The sequence below is a fragment of the Thunnus albacares genome, chromosome 17, assembly GCF_914725855.1.
Source record: "Thunnus albacares chromosome 17, fThuAlb1.1, whole genome shotgun sequence".
NCBI lineage: Eukaryota > Metazoa > Chordata > Actinopteri > Scombriformes > Scombridae > Thunnus > Thunnus albacares.
Window position 1 is genome coordinate 17,182,810 of NC_058122.1, and position 13,765 is coordinate 17,196,574.

A 13,765-nucleotide genomic window follows, 5' to 3' on the forward strand; every position below is an offset into this window, starting at 1 on the left:
AGCATGTTTCTGTTGTTTGAGGTTGCGGTTCTTGGGGACGGTTGTATGCAGTATTTAATCATCCCCTGGGTGTCAGGGTGATGGGATCCTTGGCGAAGGAGAACCCGGGTGCTGCTGCAGTGCTACAGGACCACCGAGCAGGACGTCATATGGCCGTGCAGAGAGCCTGTTTGAGGGCTTGAATTAGAGCAGAATAAATAACTGTGTACAAGTGTAAACAGGACTGAGAGAGTCCCTGCACTGGGTGCAGTGTGCTGAGCATACAAATGACGGTGAGCCCAGTGCCTCTCAAGTTTCAGGCTCAATCTGTCCTCCCCAAACCGCACACACTCTGTGATCACTAAATCCCTCTTTGTCCAATTATTCCACCCTTGTCTGCCTTCCTGTGACTCTCTTCACTTCTCATCCTGTGTATCTGATCTCTGTTGTTCCTCAGTCAGGATGTCACACTAAAAGAGGTTTCCATTTAAAGTCAGATAGGTTATTAATGGGTTGTGTGCTGCTGCTGTGCATTTGGGAAGTTTCTCTGCTTACAATTGCAACAACATTGTGCAACATTATGGCAAGAAAAAAAGAGACGATTTAGACTGTCAACAAATGTACAGTTTTATTGTGTAAAGCACCATAGAAAGACATACATTTCCATATTCAGAGCTCATGCTTTTACCATCATATATAGCTTTTTTGAATACAAAAATTTTGATTAATAAATCCCCAGATCACTGGTAATGTAAGACTAAGATAATGCACTGATATGACATGACAGCTTTGAGGAATTTCTTCATAAATAATGCTTGGCCTGTTTCAGCTACTCTTCTGTCTTCTTTACCATATGCTGCAAAGACAAACAGATCATTTCAGTGTTTAGATATGTGGGAAACAATGACAAAAGCAATTCTTTGTTTGGACTGTGCTGTGGGTGCTGAGCTTGCTATTCCTGGCTCTGTGCAGTGCGATATGATACAAACCTACCAGAGGAGTGTAATCTTTTAATATGAAGCGAGATAAATTGTTCCCAGCTGAATTATGGGTAAAACGCCAGCTAACTGGCTCTTACGGGGCATTTCCTAATTCAATTGTGTCTTGGTATTTTCTTCCTGGAGCAGATCACAGGTTTTGAATCCTCCCCCTCAGGAATGTGCAGTGGAATATTTACATTTCCTTTGCTCAGCCGTTGGTGTCAGAATGAATAGCCTCAGTGACAGGTCAGGAGCTAATCAGCACATGCATGGGGGATCAGTTAATTTTAGGTAGAGGGTGGGGCGTCAGTGGTCTGAATTGAGGCTGGTGTCCCTCTCCTCTATCATAATGATATACATTTCTCATAAGAGCAGCACCTCACTTGTGATCCTATTCCTTCCCAGTAATTGGACTGAGAATCAATGTTGCCTAGGCAATGGAAGGGGGCGTGTGAGGAGGAACCAATCATTCTCATGGCCAGTGCTAAGGACAGAGAAATGCTAGAGTCCCTTAAAGGGAAGGGACACATTTGGGGAGAAACGGCATTCAATCAGCTGTGAATGCTGAATATGCTGTCTTTGTGGCTAACGAGCAGATGAATAAAACTTACATTTACAAGTGCAAAGACCTGAGGATTGTTTGGTTTGATAAAAACAAATGCATGGTTTTGTGATGAGTAAATGTCACAATACTCAGACTGTGGTGAGACAGCTAGAGGACTGGAGCTCTGAAAATTGAAGGCAGCATCAGAAACACATCAGATACTACATAATTACACCATTTTGTGTTTTAACAAACTGTTTAATAATGTAGCCCAGTTGTGTGCTATGTACATATCCTCTCTATCTATCTATCTATCTCTCTCTATCTCTATCTCTATCTCTATCTATAGACAAATACACACACTGGATTGATTTGACATCAAATCTCAAATTCAGATAGTGTTTGAACTGTAGCACCCCTCAAGCCATCCTCCACAGCTGCACTTCCTCCCTATGCCTAGGGCTATGTAAGAACATAGTGTGCTCTACCTCTGCACACACTCACACAAACAGTCACACATGTGCAAACACACACCCAGAGAGAGGAAAACAACTATGGGGGCCAGGTCAGTCGTCACATTGCATGGCATTATGTAAGCCATCAGCAGGGACAGACATACCATAGTAGGATTGTAGATCTACATAAGCCTCGGCTGGGGCTTGGTTTTTTTCTGTGTTGCCACGGGGAGAGTAGCCTACCGTACGTGTGGCTTTCTGCACCAATGACAATCGCAGCTAGCACCTGGCTTACTACTGCTTCAGCACCACGGAGAGCTCTTGCATCAGGAGAGGGAACAGATGTGAGAATGTCGTATGTGTGTGTGTGTGTGTGTGTGTGTGAAGGGTGGGTATTTGAAGACTTGGCTGCATTCTTCATACAGAATTAATATGCGTCACTTTACTGCCAGGACAAACAAAAGATAGACTGACCTGGAAGGCAGCACTGATACACCCGACACGCTGACAGTGCAGCACCATGGGAGACTGTGTTTCAGCAGTCTCCACTGATGCCTGGAGGTGGCAGTGGCAGCCAACGTGCGTGTTACCGTGGGTATCTTGATGTAGGCGCAAAGTAGCACACACACGTTTTCTGTCACTCACGCACACTACAACATAATGCATAATGCACATTCCACATGCAGGAAAGCTTACACGTGTCCTCACATACTCATGGACACACCACTGCAGGCTACGCAGGGAGGTACAGATGCTGGAGAGGAAGGATGTTAACAACGGTATCTTGACTTGCTCTCAGAGCTCCTCCCAGGACTGGGTCAGTACAAGCCAGCCACCGCTGACTATTTGATTATTTATCTATCCATGTGTAACACCAAGCACTTTAGTTACATAAGTCTGCCCCTGGGGGAACTAGAATAAGAATGAAGTGGATTTAAGCAGTGAAGGGGAACCATCTATGTCTCCTCTACTCTGTGTGTGATGATGTGGGGGATGTGGGTTTACTTGGTGTCACACTCGTTGAAGGCTTGTGTGTGTGTGCAATTGTATGCATGTCTGTTTTAGACTGGGGGACTGTAGTCCGCAAATGCTAGAGCACTCTGGGAGCCATTTAGTAACATCTCAACATGGAGGTGGATGGAAGCGGAGAAGTTTGGTAGGAAGCAAGGTTGAGGTGGAGTGGTTTGACTTTATGATCCCAAGATGGAGAAATCACAGAAGAATATGTAACCATGTTCTTGTGATCACATGGACAGCTCTGAATTGGTTGGAGAGACAGAAGACATTTTGGTGGAAAGTATGAGTGTGTGAATTCACTGCATGTGTGTCAGAGTGGGAGAATGTGCATACAATTGCAACCAGGAAAACAAGAAATATGGGAGGATGAGTGAGGGCATGGGAGTCAGCATTACTCACACTAACGTATTTTGCTTAGGTATTTTCGTATTTCAGTTTTTCTTCTCTCTCTTTCTCTCACACACACAGACACACACACGCTGCCAATGTACACACACATTGCCTTTGTCTACATCATGAGACCTGGGCTGAAATGTTTTCTCAGTTGCATATTTCTATGTCTGCATATGGTTTGCACATGCATCTCATTTGTGTTCATCAAGCCAGAGGCCTAAACACATGAGGGCTCAAATACTGGAGTGTGTGTGCAGGGCTGTGTTCTGTCAGGTCTGTGTGCAGATGCCCCAGTCATGGATAGAAACTGTGCACAAGTAAAGTTGTGTTACTGTTTAATCAGTTTAATTAATTAATCTTACAATTTAGAGTTTCATCTACGGTATCGTATTCTTAATTTTTAAGATAGGGTAATGCAGTTAATATAGTATAGTAGCTTTTTAAAGTGTGGTATGACAATTCTGATAGATTCTTTGAATTTATGGGTGTGATTTTTGCATGTGGCACATGACAAACTAATGCATATATTAATTGATTATTTTTTCCATTATTCAATTAATCATTCAAGTCCTTGAAAAAAACATTGTGAAAACAACGCTGGATCTGCGTTGATGCAACGCAACATGGTATCATCCGTCAGCCAATCACATACATGCAAGCACACATTTCTGGAAGATTACTTTGTGATATGAACACAGTGTTTCTGCTGTTTACCTTGCAGTTATCATGACAAAAGATAAAATAGTTGCAGCAGTGAAAACTTTCCACAGTAATGTAAACTGTTGTGTTGTGTTGTGGTATCTGATCCACCTTTAGATGCATAATTCTGTCACTACAACTGGACTTCCTGGATCGAATTTTACCGTCTCACATGTACCTTAGACATCACGCCCTCATCAACACAGGCCCCTGCTTTTTAAGTCAGGGCTGTTTTAAGTCAGAACTCCCGCTGGTACTCCTTGCAATTGAATAATGCATCAGTCTTGCATCAGGGCTGCTCATACTTTCTGTTTCAACTTTTGTTACGTATGATCTAATATGATAATAATCTGGTGTTAATGTAGCATTTCTCTGTCATTATTAAATAAATTGTGATCATAGCATGTCACTGTTAAGAGCTAATCATAAAATTGTTCTGATCAGTAGCATCTATTTGATGGGATTGTTAATGCTTGTTCTGCAAAATTTCCTACAGTTAATTTCATAAACTGTGTTGTTTCCTGTTGCAAAAGAGGATTCTTGAGTCACATTTTCCATCTACTTGACTAAAGAGGATGAACGTGTTTTTCAATCCATTCATTCATTCAACCGTCTGTTTGCCAATGTGATAAACTGTGAACAGCTTTTGTTCCATTTGTGCAAAACAGTAGCTCTGATTCTTTTTTTTTTGCTGCATAATAATCACCCAATTCAGCAGATTTACCTCAAAATCTGACCCAGCAGCCCACAAGGCAAAGTGCAGAATAGAGGCTAGCACAGGCTGCCAGTCTCCCCTGCGATGGTCTGTGCTTACATTAATTATGATAATGTTTCAAATGAATTAATTATCGATGCTAAATGCTACAACTATATGCAATGCCTTTGTCAAGTAGTTAGCCGATCTGTGAAATTAGCTGAAAATACCCCGCCCATCAAAGACAGAGTTAATATGCACATTCTTCCAGCAGCTTGCCCTTGCCCAGGCTGTCAGGGGACGGACATGACAGGCCTGTAATGCTGATCCATGGTGGTCCTCCTGGGCTCTCACTCCCAGTTAATGACAGTTATCATGGCTCTCTGCAGGCCAGCACATCCCTCTGCCATCTGCAGTCATTCACAGAGAGCAGGACTAGAGAAAGGCAGAGAGGATGTATATCGGTGGAGGATACCGTACCCTGCCATTAATCATGCCATGCTGTTCCCTCTGCTGTCAACCCTTCCCGAGACTGACATATTTGTGCATGTGTGTGTGTGTGTTTGCAAAGTGTTTCCTCACACCTCTGTGTTCAGCTTTCCCTCATCACATGCCCCTTGCTCTCTTTTGCTTTTAGCCCCGGGACCCCTTTTCAATTCTTTTTTTCTTCAGCTTTTAAGCTTCTGCTCCTCCATCTTCCTCCACACCATCCTCTGTCCCTCCCTCTTCCTTTCTGTGTGCTAACCCATGATCTCTCTCCTCTTCATGCAGCCTCTAACAGAGGGTTGCTATCTGACACTTTTTCTCTCTTGGGAAGTCAGGCTGTGTCAGAGCACAGCTGACTTCTCCTTGTATGCAGCACACTACTGTAGCTCCCTCAGTGGCTGTTGGAAGTGAAAAAAGATAACTAACTCTAAACACTGATACATATTGAACAAGTCTCTCATCACAAGTCTTTTAAAACAGGTGTTCAAATGACATCTTGACACCGAAGATGAGCTACCCTCTTGAGCCAACAAGTGATCTGCAATGTAATGATTCTCCATTTTATATACATTTACAGAAAAGCAATGCAGAATTAATGTATAGCTTGGTTTATACACTATAGCTTTCTGCCTAACTGGAATTATTTTTTTAGTCCTGTTGCAGACACACATTTCATCCAGCAACTTCCAGTCGAATATCAGTGTAGCTTTGAAAGTTAAATGATAAACTGGATGTGACTTGTTTGCAACAGACTCACAGATCTGCTCCAGCTGCCTCCTGACTGACCTGTAAATCTACACCCAAAGGTCACACTTCTCTCCTGTCTGCTGTATCCTAAGCACTCCCCCACCATTCTTCCCACTCCACTTATGTGTTTGTGAGAGTTTGTGTGTTGTTGGAAACCACTTGGTGCAGCCTAGGCAGGGCAGATGGAGGAGCCCCTGCAGCACTGTCCTGAATGTAAACGCATGCTCAGAGAGATTCGGGGCTAGTTTGCACTCTGTCTTTCTGTGTGAGTTTTTTTCCTCCTCACATGTTAACACAAATTTTCATGTTTACCCATTTGGAGCTTTGAAAAGAGTTGGAAGGCAGTTAAGTGGCTAAATAACAACAGCAGCTGGCCTCCTGTTGCATACAACACTAATCTCCACAGCCTAAATATTCCCAAAGTCTTCCAAATAATACACGCGGTTTGGTCATTAGTGTTATCTAGACATGTTTCTCTAACATATGAGACAGTTCCAATATGGGTAGAAACAAAGTGTAGAGATAATGTTAGACCATGATGTGTGCTGTTGAATAGATGGGAAAGTTTAAACAACCTCATCTGCAATCTGTGGCCACTGACCACATATCAATTGGACACTTGCATAACACATGTCCCTATTTGTAACCAATGTACTGAATACTCACTGCAGTTGAAACTGTATCTTACCCTTTCTTCATCCCCCCTTCGTCTCCCCCTCATTCTTTTTCAAGACGATTTGATTGCAGTGGTGTGTAGTTTGGCACTGTGCCCATCCTGCACCACTGTCATTAGTTGGTCCCTTGGTCAAAAACAAGAACCTGTACGTGTGCATTTGTGCATGCATAGCAACCATACCAGCAAGATAAAGACTGAAGTATAAAGAGGCAGAGGGAAATGAGAATGCAGCATTTCTGAGGGAGAGGGACATTTGTTTCTGTTCAGCTGGTCCGAATCAAAGCATACAGCATTATCTGTACTGTGTTAGTGCTCTTTCTCATGGACTGTGTCAAGGGGTTGCTGCTATCAGGAGCAGAAAATACATCCCACTGCTCTCAGTTACCACGGAAACTCCAAACTTCTCCTTTTCAGTCCAGTGCAACACCTGCACTGGACTGGGCTTTCTGTGTGGGTGCATGTTCTTATGCATGTGTGTGAATATAAACACATGACTCGGCCTTGGCCTTGATATGGAGTGTGGGAGGCATTGTAATATGCCTCAATCTTTTTTCAAAGGAGATATTCACACACCCAACTACCTCACATGCAAGTGCGTTGGAAAGTATCACCTCATTCTTGGGAAAGGAAGATCCCACACACTGCTCCTGTCAGCATCACAATTTATTGATCATGCAAATGTTTCAGTCCCTCAAGTGTCGGACAATTATTCTCCTGTGGGAGCGTCTTTCAATAATTGACAGTGACATGTATAATCTGTCACATTGTAGTCCACACATAAGAAAAACAGGAACAAGTGAGACACCGTGACACATACATGCGTCTATTTACAAGAATATTTACAGAAATTGCATATCTGAATGAAATGAAAACATCAGCCTTGCAGCTTTCATAAGTTATTCAACGTTGTGCCATCATATGGAATACTTGTATCTTGAGTGCACCATAAATAGGTCTGTTTGAACCCAAAGCTCCTTAGAGCATGACATGCCATGGGATCTCATCGTTCAGTCCTTTGGTGGGTAAAAATTTCCACATTAAATATCCAGTACACTTCTCTTCTATGAAGAATTTCATCAATGTTACCATCTCTCTGTGGCAGAGTCACATCTTCAATGCCCTGGAATCTGAATGATATGTCATGTTTGAAGTCATTGAAATGTACTGCTATTGGGTAATTTCTATCATTTCTCCTGATGGAGCTCTTTTGTTCACTTATTCTCTGTTGTAATGAATGTGATGTCTTACTAACATAGGCTAACCCACATGGACATTTGATCATATAAAGAAGTGGAAAGAATAAGAATAGTTGTAAGAATAGTTTAAAATACTCCTGATGAAGGCACAGAGGGACTGAAATGTTAGTATGATAAATAAATTGTGATGCTGAGCAAGAGCAGTGTGCGGGATTTTCCTTTCCCAAGACCAATATGCCTCATTCTACCTTAGCTACAAACTTGAATAAATCCCCTATTTTCTCTGCGTTGCCCACTCTCCCCCTCCTCAAAGTGTCCATTTAGAGCAGATTTGTTGAGTGGATGCACTCTACCAGGTAGTTAGTTGCACAGCAGCTGACCTGATGTCCAGTTGCTTTAGTTAACTGCTGCAGCTGCACAGCAACAGAAAGCCCTACCTCACTGGTGCATGCTTTATTTATGATCCACCATGAAAAGCTCAGTAGTTGTGCATAACACACCACATCCTCATCTTGTACATACACGCACAGACACACCACTGAACTGAGCATTCCTTTGCTTTCCTGCTTCTTCCCTCAGCCTCTCTACATGTCTATATTTCTTTCTCTCTCTGTTTATTATTTTCTGTCAGTCTGCCTGGTATTTCATGACCTCAGATAGTAAGGTTATTAGTTTGGGTTGCTTCCATTTGTATTTGCACACTTTATTCTTACATTGATATGGACAGCAATTGACTGCCATGCTGTATCACTGGCTTTGTTGATGAAAATACACATTTTTTGGCCATTTTTGAAATGTTTCTAAATTTGCCTTATTAGCTTCCGTGCCATCATCTCCTAGAGCATGACTTCATTAATCCAAACTGAAGGTTAGTTTAGTAAAGTCGAGGCGCAAAGTCATGCTAAATGGAATAAGACTTTTATTTATTTGTCTTACTTTTGGGAAGTACACTTCTTGTCAAGGTTGGCAACTGTGATTTTTTTAAAAAGGCAACAGCAATGGCCTCCTCATCCATTCTTTCTCCTTTACCCAAACACACATTTTTCTCTCTCCCTCCCTCCTTTTATCCCACTGCGTCCTGTCAGCCTGAATTGTGGAGGTGGCAGGGTGACTCTATCACTCTCCCCTCCCTGTCTGTCAGGACATTGCTCATCTTCCCCCAGTCCTGAAGACAGCTTTTTAATAAAGCGGGTATGAACCCGGCTTTAAGTGCCTTATTTTCATTTCGCCGTGCAGCTGGTGAAGTAATGTGTGCTTCTCAAATATTTATGGAGGACCCCGGGTCGTCGCTCGCCCACAGCTCCGCAGAGAGAGAGGGAGATGAATTCTCCAAATGTCGCACTTATGAAAATAGTACCACTGATTTTCCTCTGGATGACCATATTAGACTTTCCGGTGGTGAATAAAAAAAGTTAATAAAGCTTTATCCGTCTGTTGCACTAAAACAGGCTATAGTATAGATATGATCTGTCATCTGTTTTGCTACTGAGTGCATGCATGCCTAATTTGCCTGAAGATGACTAAAACTGGCTTTTCACTTAATCCTATCTGGTATGTTTGCCATTTGTGTGAGTTTAGGTGAGTTAAGATGTCACAGGACAGGGACAGTCTTCCTTGGGATTCCCCAAGCCTCCACCCAGCTGATAATGCATTCAAACATACTCATGAGGTACTTGTAACACTATTATTGGCCCTTCTTGATGCAAAAGAACACTGACTTGAAACTGAAAAATCTTTACTGCTTAAATATCATTATGTCAAACCTATGACCCAAGATGGGGGTTTTTAAGAAAAAATTATGGGTAAGTCAAGAGTTCAACTTTATAGCTCAGTTCCCTGGTCTGATATGCTGACATTACTGGGTTGATGGCCTTAACCTGTGGCCTTTCACAACCATTTACAGTACATTACTCATTATTAAGACCCCAAAATACTTCATCTCCTTTACCAAGGGTAGTTGCTTGACCTCCACCTGACTTGAGCAATCTCGTTTTCCCAGAACAGGGCTCCAGTGTACGCGATCAGCAGTAAATTACAATCATACCACCAAACCTGACACTCTCCAGAGCTTTGCTTCACCCTAATAACTATCATTTAGACTAACATACAGGAGAGGTGGCAAGACACCCTTGTCAGAGTAGTGTACATGTGAACGAATACAAACATGGGTCTTGCTCTAAACTAGAGGGACAAATGGACTCTTCTCAGCACTTTACTGGAAAAACATTCACCTTCGTCATTTGCCTTCTTCAGACTTACAAAACAAATTTAGAGTGGATTTCTAATTTCCATGATTGCTTTATCATCTGAGATAGTATAACATTGGTCCACGCCTTTGTTCACCATCTGCTTTATCAGCTCCTGTAGAAGCTTGCCAGTTACCTCAGCCTCAGGCTAGATAACATTTCAAGTTAGACAGTTTATCAAAATGAATGAGGTTTTGTGATGGGAATATAAGCAACTGAGGGGGAAGTGGTCAAGATCGTACACTTCCTGCCTCAAGGTGAAAAGCTGCATCTCGTTGCTTTAAGCTTAATAGACGGATGATGTGTAATCATAGCATAACACTGAAAAAAACAAGTTTGCTCTTCTTGAAAGAGTGGTTAGACACAGCCTATGTTAATACTGTATACTCTTTTAACACTAGAACCGCTGCAGGGTAAAATTTACCCATAGCGGTTTTTCAGTTGTAGCCTACATTTTAATAAAATATTGAAGTCACCCAGTCTTTGACTTTTCCTAAAATAATGTTGTGTAGCACCCCCTATTTTTAAGAAAGTGAGGATGAATCCAGATTAAAAACACAGGTATTTATACCTATAACCGTCAGCAGGTAAAATTTACCCATATATGAAATGCAATCATTCACTAGGCAACAGCATTGATATGTTTGATTTGACAACCACATCAAGTCATAATTAAATTATAAAAAGAACAGAGAAGAATGACTTGCATAAAAAACCCTTCGCTAAGTGCAGCTATGTGTGGAAAATACACAGTCAAGGTGCTGAATGTCTGCCCAAAGCATGTTTGAGGGACATGTAAGATCAGATGTGTTGAAAGGAAGATAATTTAGCTTACTCACAAATGTTCATTGTGTGTAAAATGTATTTTTAGTCAATTGATTATTCATTCATTTCTGTTTTGCCATGTTACCATTTATTGTTTATAGGCTATTTAACCTAATTTGCCCCTTTGCCTTACTCTGTTTTCATGAATGGAACCAAAAGAAAAATATGTATTTGTGTTAAGATGTTATAAATTAAAAAAAGAAAAAAAAGCTGTAATGGTTTCTTGGTGATGTCCTCTTATTCAAACATTGTTAAAATAAATAAATAATTGATTAGGTAAAATTAGGTGCAGTAGACTTTGTCATGTTTATTTTGTTACGACATAAGTGCAGTAGTTGTATATTGCTATTATTATGGGTCATTATTGTCATATTAAGTCTACTTTGGTAATTTAAATAACATGGGTTATCTCATTATGTGATGAATGTCATTTTATAATACTGGCACACCACCCAAATATGTAAATATTTCCTTTTAATACCCATTTTCAGTGTCATTTTAGCCTCATTTATAGGCTACTGATGGCCATGTAAAGCAATCGGTGCTCTTAAAGATATCTGGATTTTAAAACAACAGGACCAAAACACAGGTGATGATTAAACAAACTCGTAACTTTAGACATTCCTTTGTGAAGACAATGCCTAAATACAATGACAGAGTACATTTTTTAGCACGGGTAAATTTAACCCATTGGTGGTTTTAGGTATATAGCGACCCCTGGCGGTTCTAGTGTTGAGCTATTGTATTGTTGTGACACTGCAGGAGAGACTATTTTTAGTGATTTCAAACAGAAACCAGAGCCATCGATCAGGCCCGGGGCCTGCACATCATGACAGCCCATTTAATATTCTCCACCAGAATTTCCAACATGTGTTTGTGTGTTTTATGTTGTGTCCTTCAGGGAGCCCTGAGTCACCATGCCCTCTGATTCAGCATGTATCATCGCTGTTTCTGGCACCATCTGCACTGTGTGCCTCCTCTTTGCCCCCTCTTTGCTCATATCCATCCATTCACCTATACTATACATTCATAAGTTTAGTATGTAATTCCTCAAGGTAATTAATATGCAGCAGATTTAAAACAAAATGCTCACAAACTTATACTAAATGGCTGAATAACACAGTTAGTGTTAGCTTCATTTAGGAAATGTAACTGTATGTTGGCAGAATGCATATTTCTTACGGTTTTAATTCTTAGCTGCTTGACCAAGATATCAGAGGGAGGGAATAGAAGCTGTGAATGTTCACATTTTGAGGAAAGCATCATCCCCCTATCAGCCTCTACACAATGTGTCCTGTCACTACCCACTCAGGCTGTGTGTTGTGGTATGTGGCGGATCCAGAAAGGGCACTCTTGGTTTAGCTTCGTAATCTCTTTCTTTTCCATTTCACAGACACTCAAACACATACACACACACACACACACACACACATTCACAATCTGTCACGGCATTATACAGGCAAATAGACGAGAGAGAGTGCCAGTGGATAAGGCATCAGCAAAAATGTGTTCTTCCAAAAGTGGAGAAAGAAAAAGGGGGCATGAGGTTTACCGCACCGTAAAAGCCAATCAACTAATATGTGTTGGCCAGCAAGGTTGTTACCATGGCAATGTGTTGGCAGTTCAGTGCCAACACACACACACACACAGACACACACAAATGCACACACACACACACACAAGTAGGAACCTGGCTGCATTGTGCCTGTCTGTTTGCATTGTTTGCCCATGTGTGTGCATTTGTGCATGTTGGTCTGTGTAAGTGTGACAGGCTTTGTTGCCGTGATCTTAGGGTCAAGCTTTGGTTGGAGCAGTGCTGTCGGGGCTGCGGGAGCTGTCAGGTCTGGAACAGTGTGTTTCCCACAGCCAAATGGGTCAGGACCGCTGGGTCCCAATCAGTGAGGTGGAAAAGTATCCAGACACAAGCATCACAGACCACTATTCCTAGTAGACTCAATCAGCAGTGGAGGCCCATTCCTGTGTACTTCCTCACAAGGACAGAGAGATGGAGGGAATCCCGGAGTGAGAACATATTGCCAGTTGTCTTTTTTTAACAGGCAAAGAGGTAAATATACATATAGAAAGGGAATGAGAATTGACAGACCTGGGACATCAGCTTTTCACAAGAAGTGTGCCAACATGATGAAGGAACGGAGTGTGCTGCCAGATTGCTGTTTGCTTCACTATTGAACTTTAATTGTGGGTATGGGAGTTTTTTACAGTTGGGTATGGCACAATAAAAAGAGAAATTGAAGTAATTTGGTTTATTTTTTTATTTTTACCAAACCGTGTGCTGTGAGGAAAAGAGATGTAAAGAGAGTAAAAAAGAACAATTCCTCCAAATTAAAGAAACAAAGTCGTTGGTCCATGTACTCCAGAACAACACATTGATGCATTTTCTGATCTGACGTCTTTATCAACAGGATGACATCATATGTGCCTTCCAAAACCATTACAAATTCCTGTTGAAAAATAAATACATTTTATGATGTGACGATACTATGGTTAAGGCCTGACTAGATGTAGGCACAAAAACAACCGGGTTAGTTTTAGGGTAACATCATGGTTTGAGTTAAAATGACTACTTTAAGGTTAAGGAACCTTCATCATGATAACCACGTGGGCAAGGTTAGGGGGTGATTGTGATTTAAAGAATGACATCATTGAAGTGCATTGCAAGATCCAGCATTTTTGCAACCTGGCTCACACTGTAGGGACTAAAAGTCAGGATACCTTGGCCTCTGTTGCTTTGGCTTTTAATCATCCTCTCATAAGTCTCCCAGCTTTATGGCAATATGATACTCACTTGTTGGAATACCCTTTTAAAT

At 41.5% G+C, this 13,765-nt stretch overlaps 1 protein-coding gene across 3 annotated transcripts in view; it reads left to right on the plus strand.

Annotated features, from left to right (window-relative positions):
* The window catches only part of aatka (apoptosis-associated tyrosine kinase a), a 35,969-nt gene that overhangs the window by 1,356 nt on the left and 20,848 nt on the right, over positions 1–13,765 (plus strand). The gene's annotated exons all lie outside the window — the stretch shown is intronic.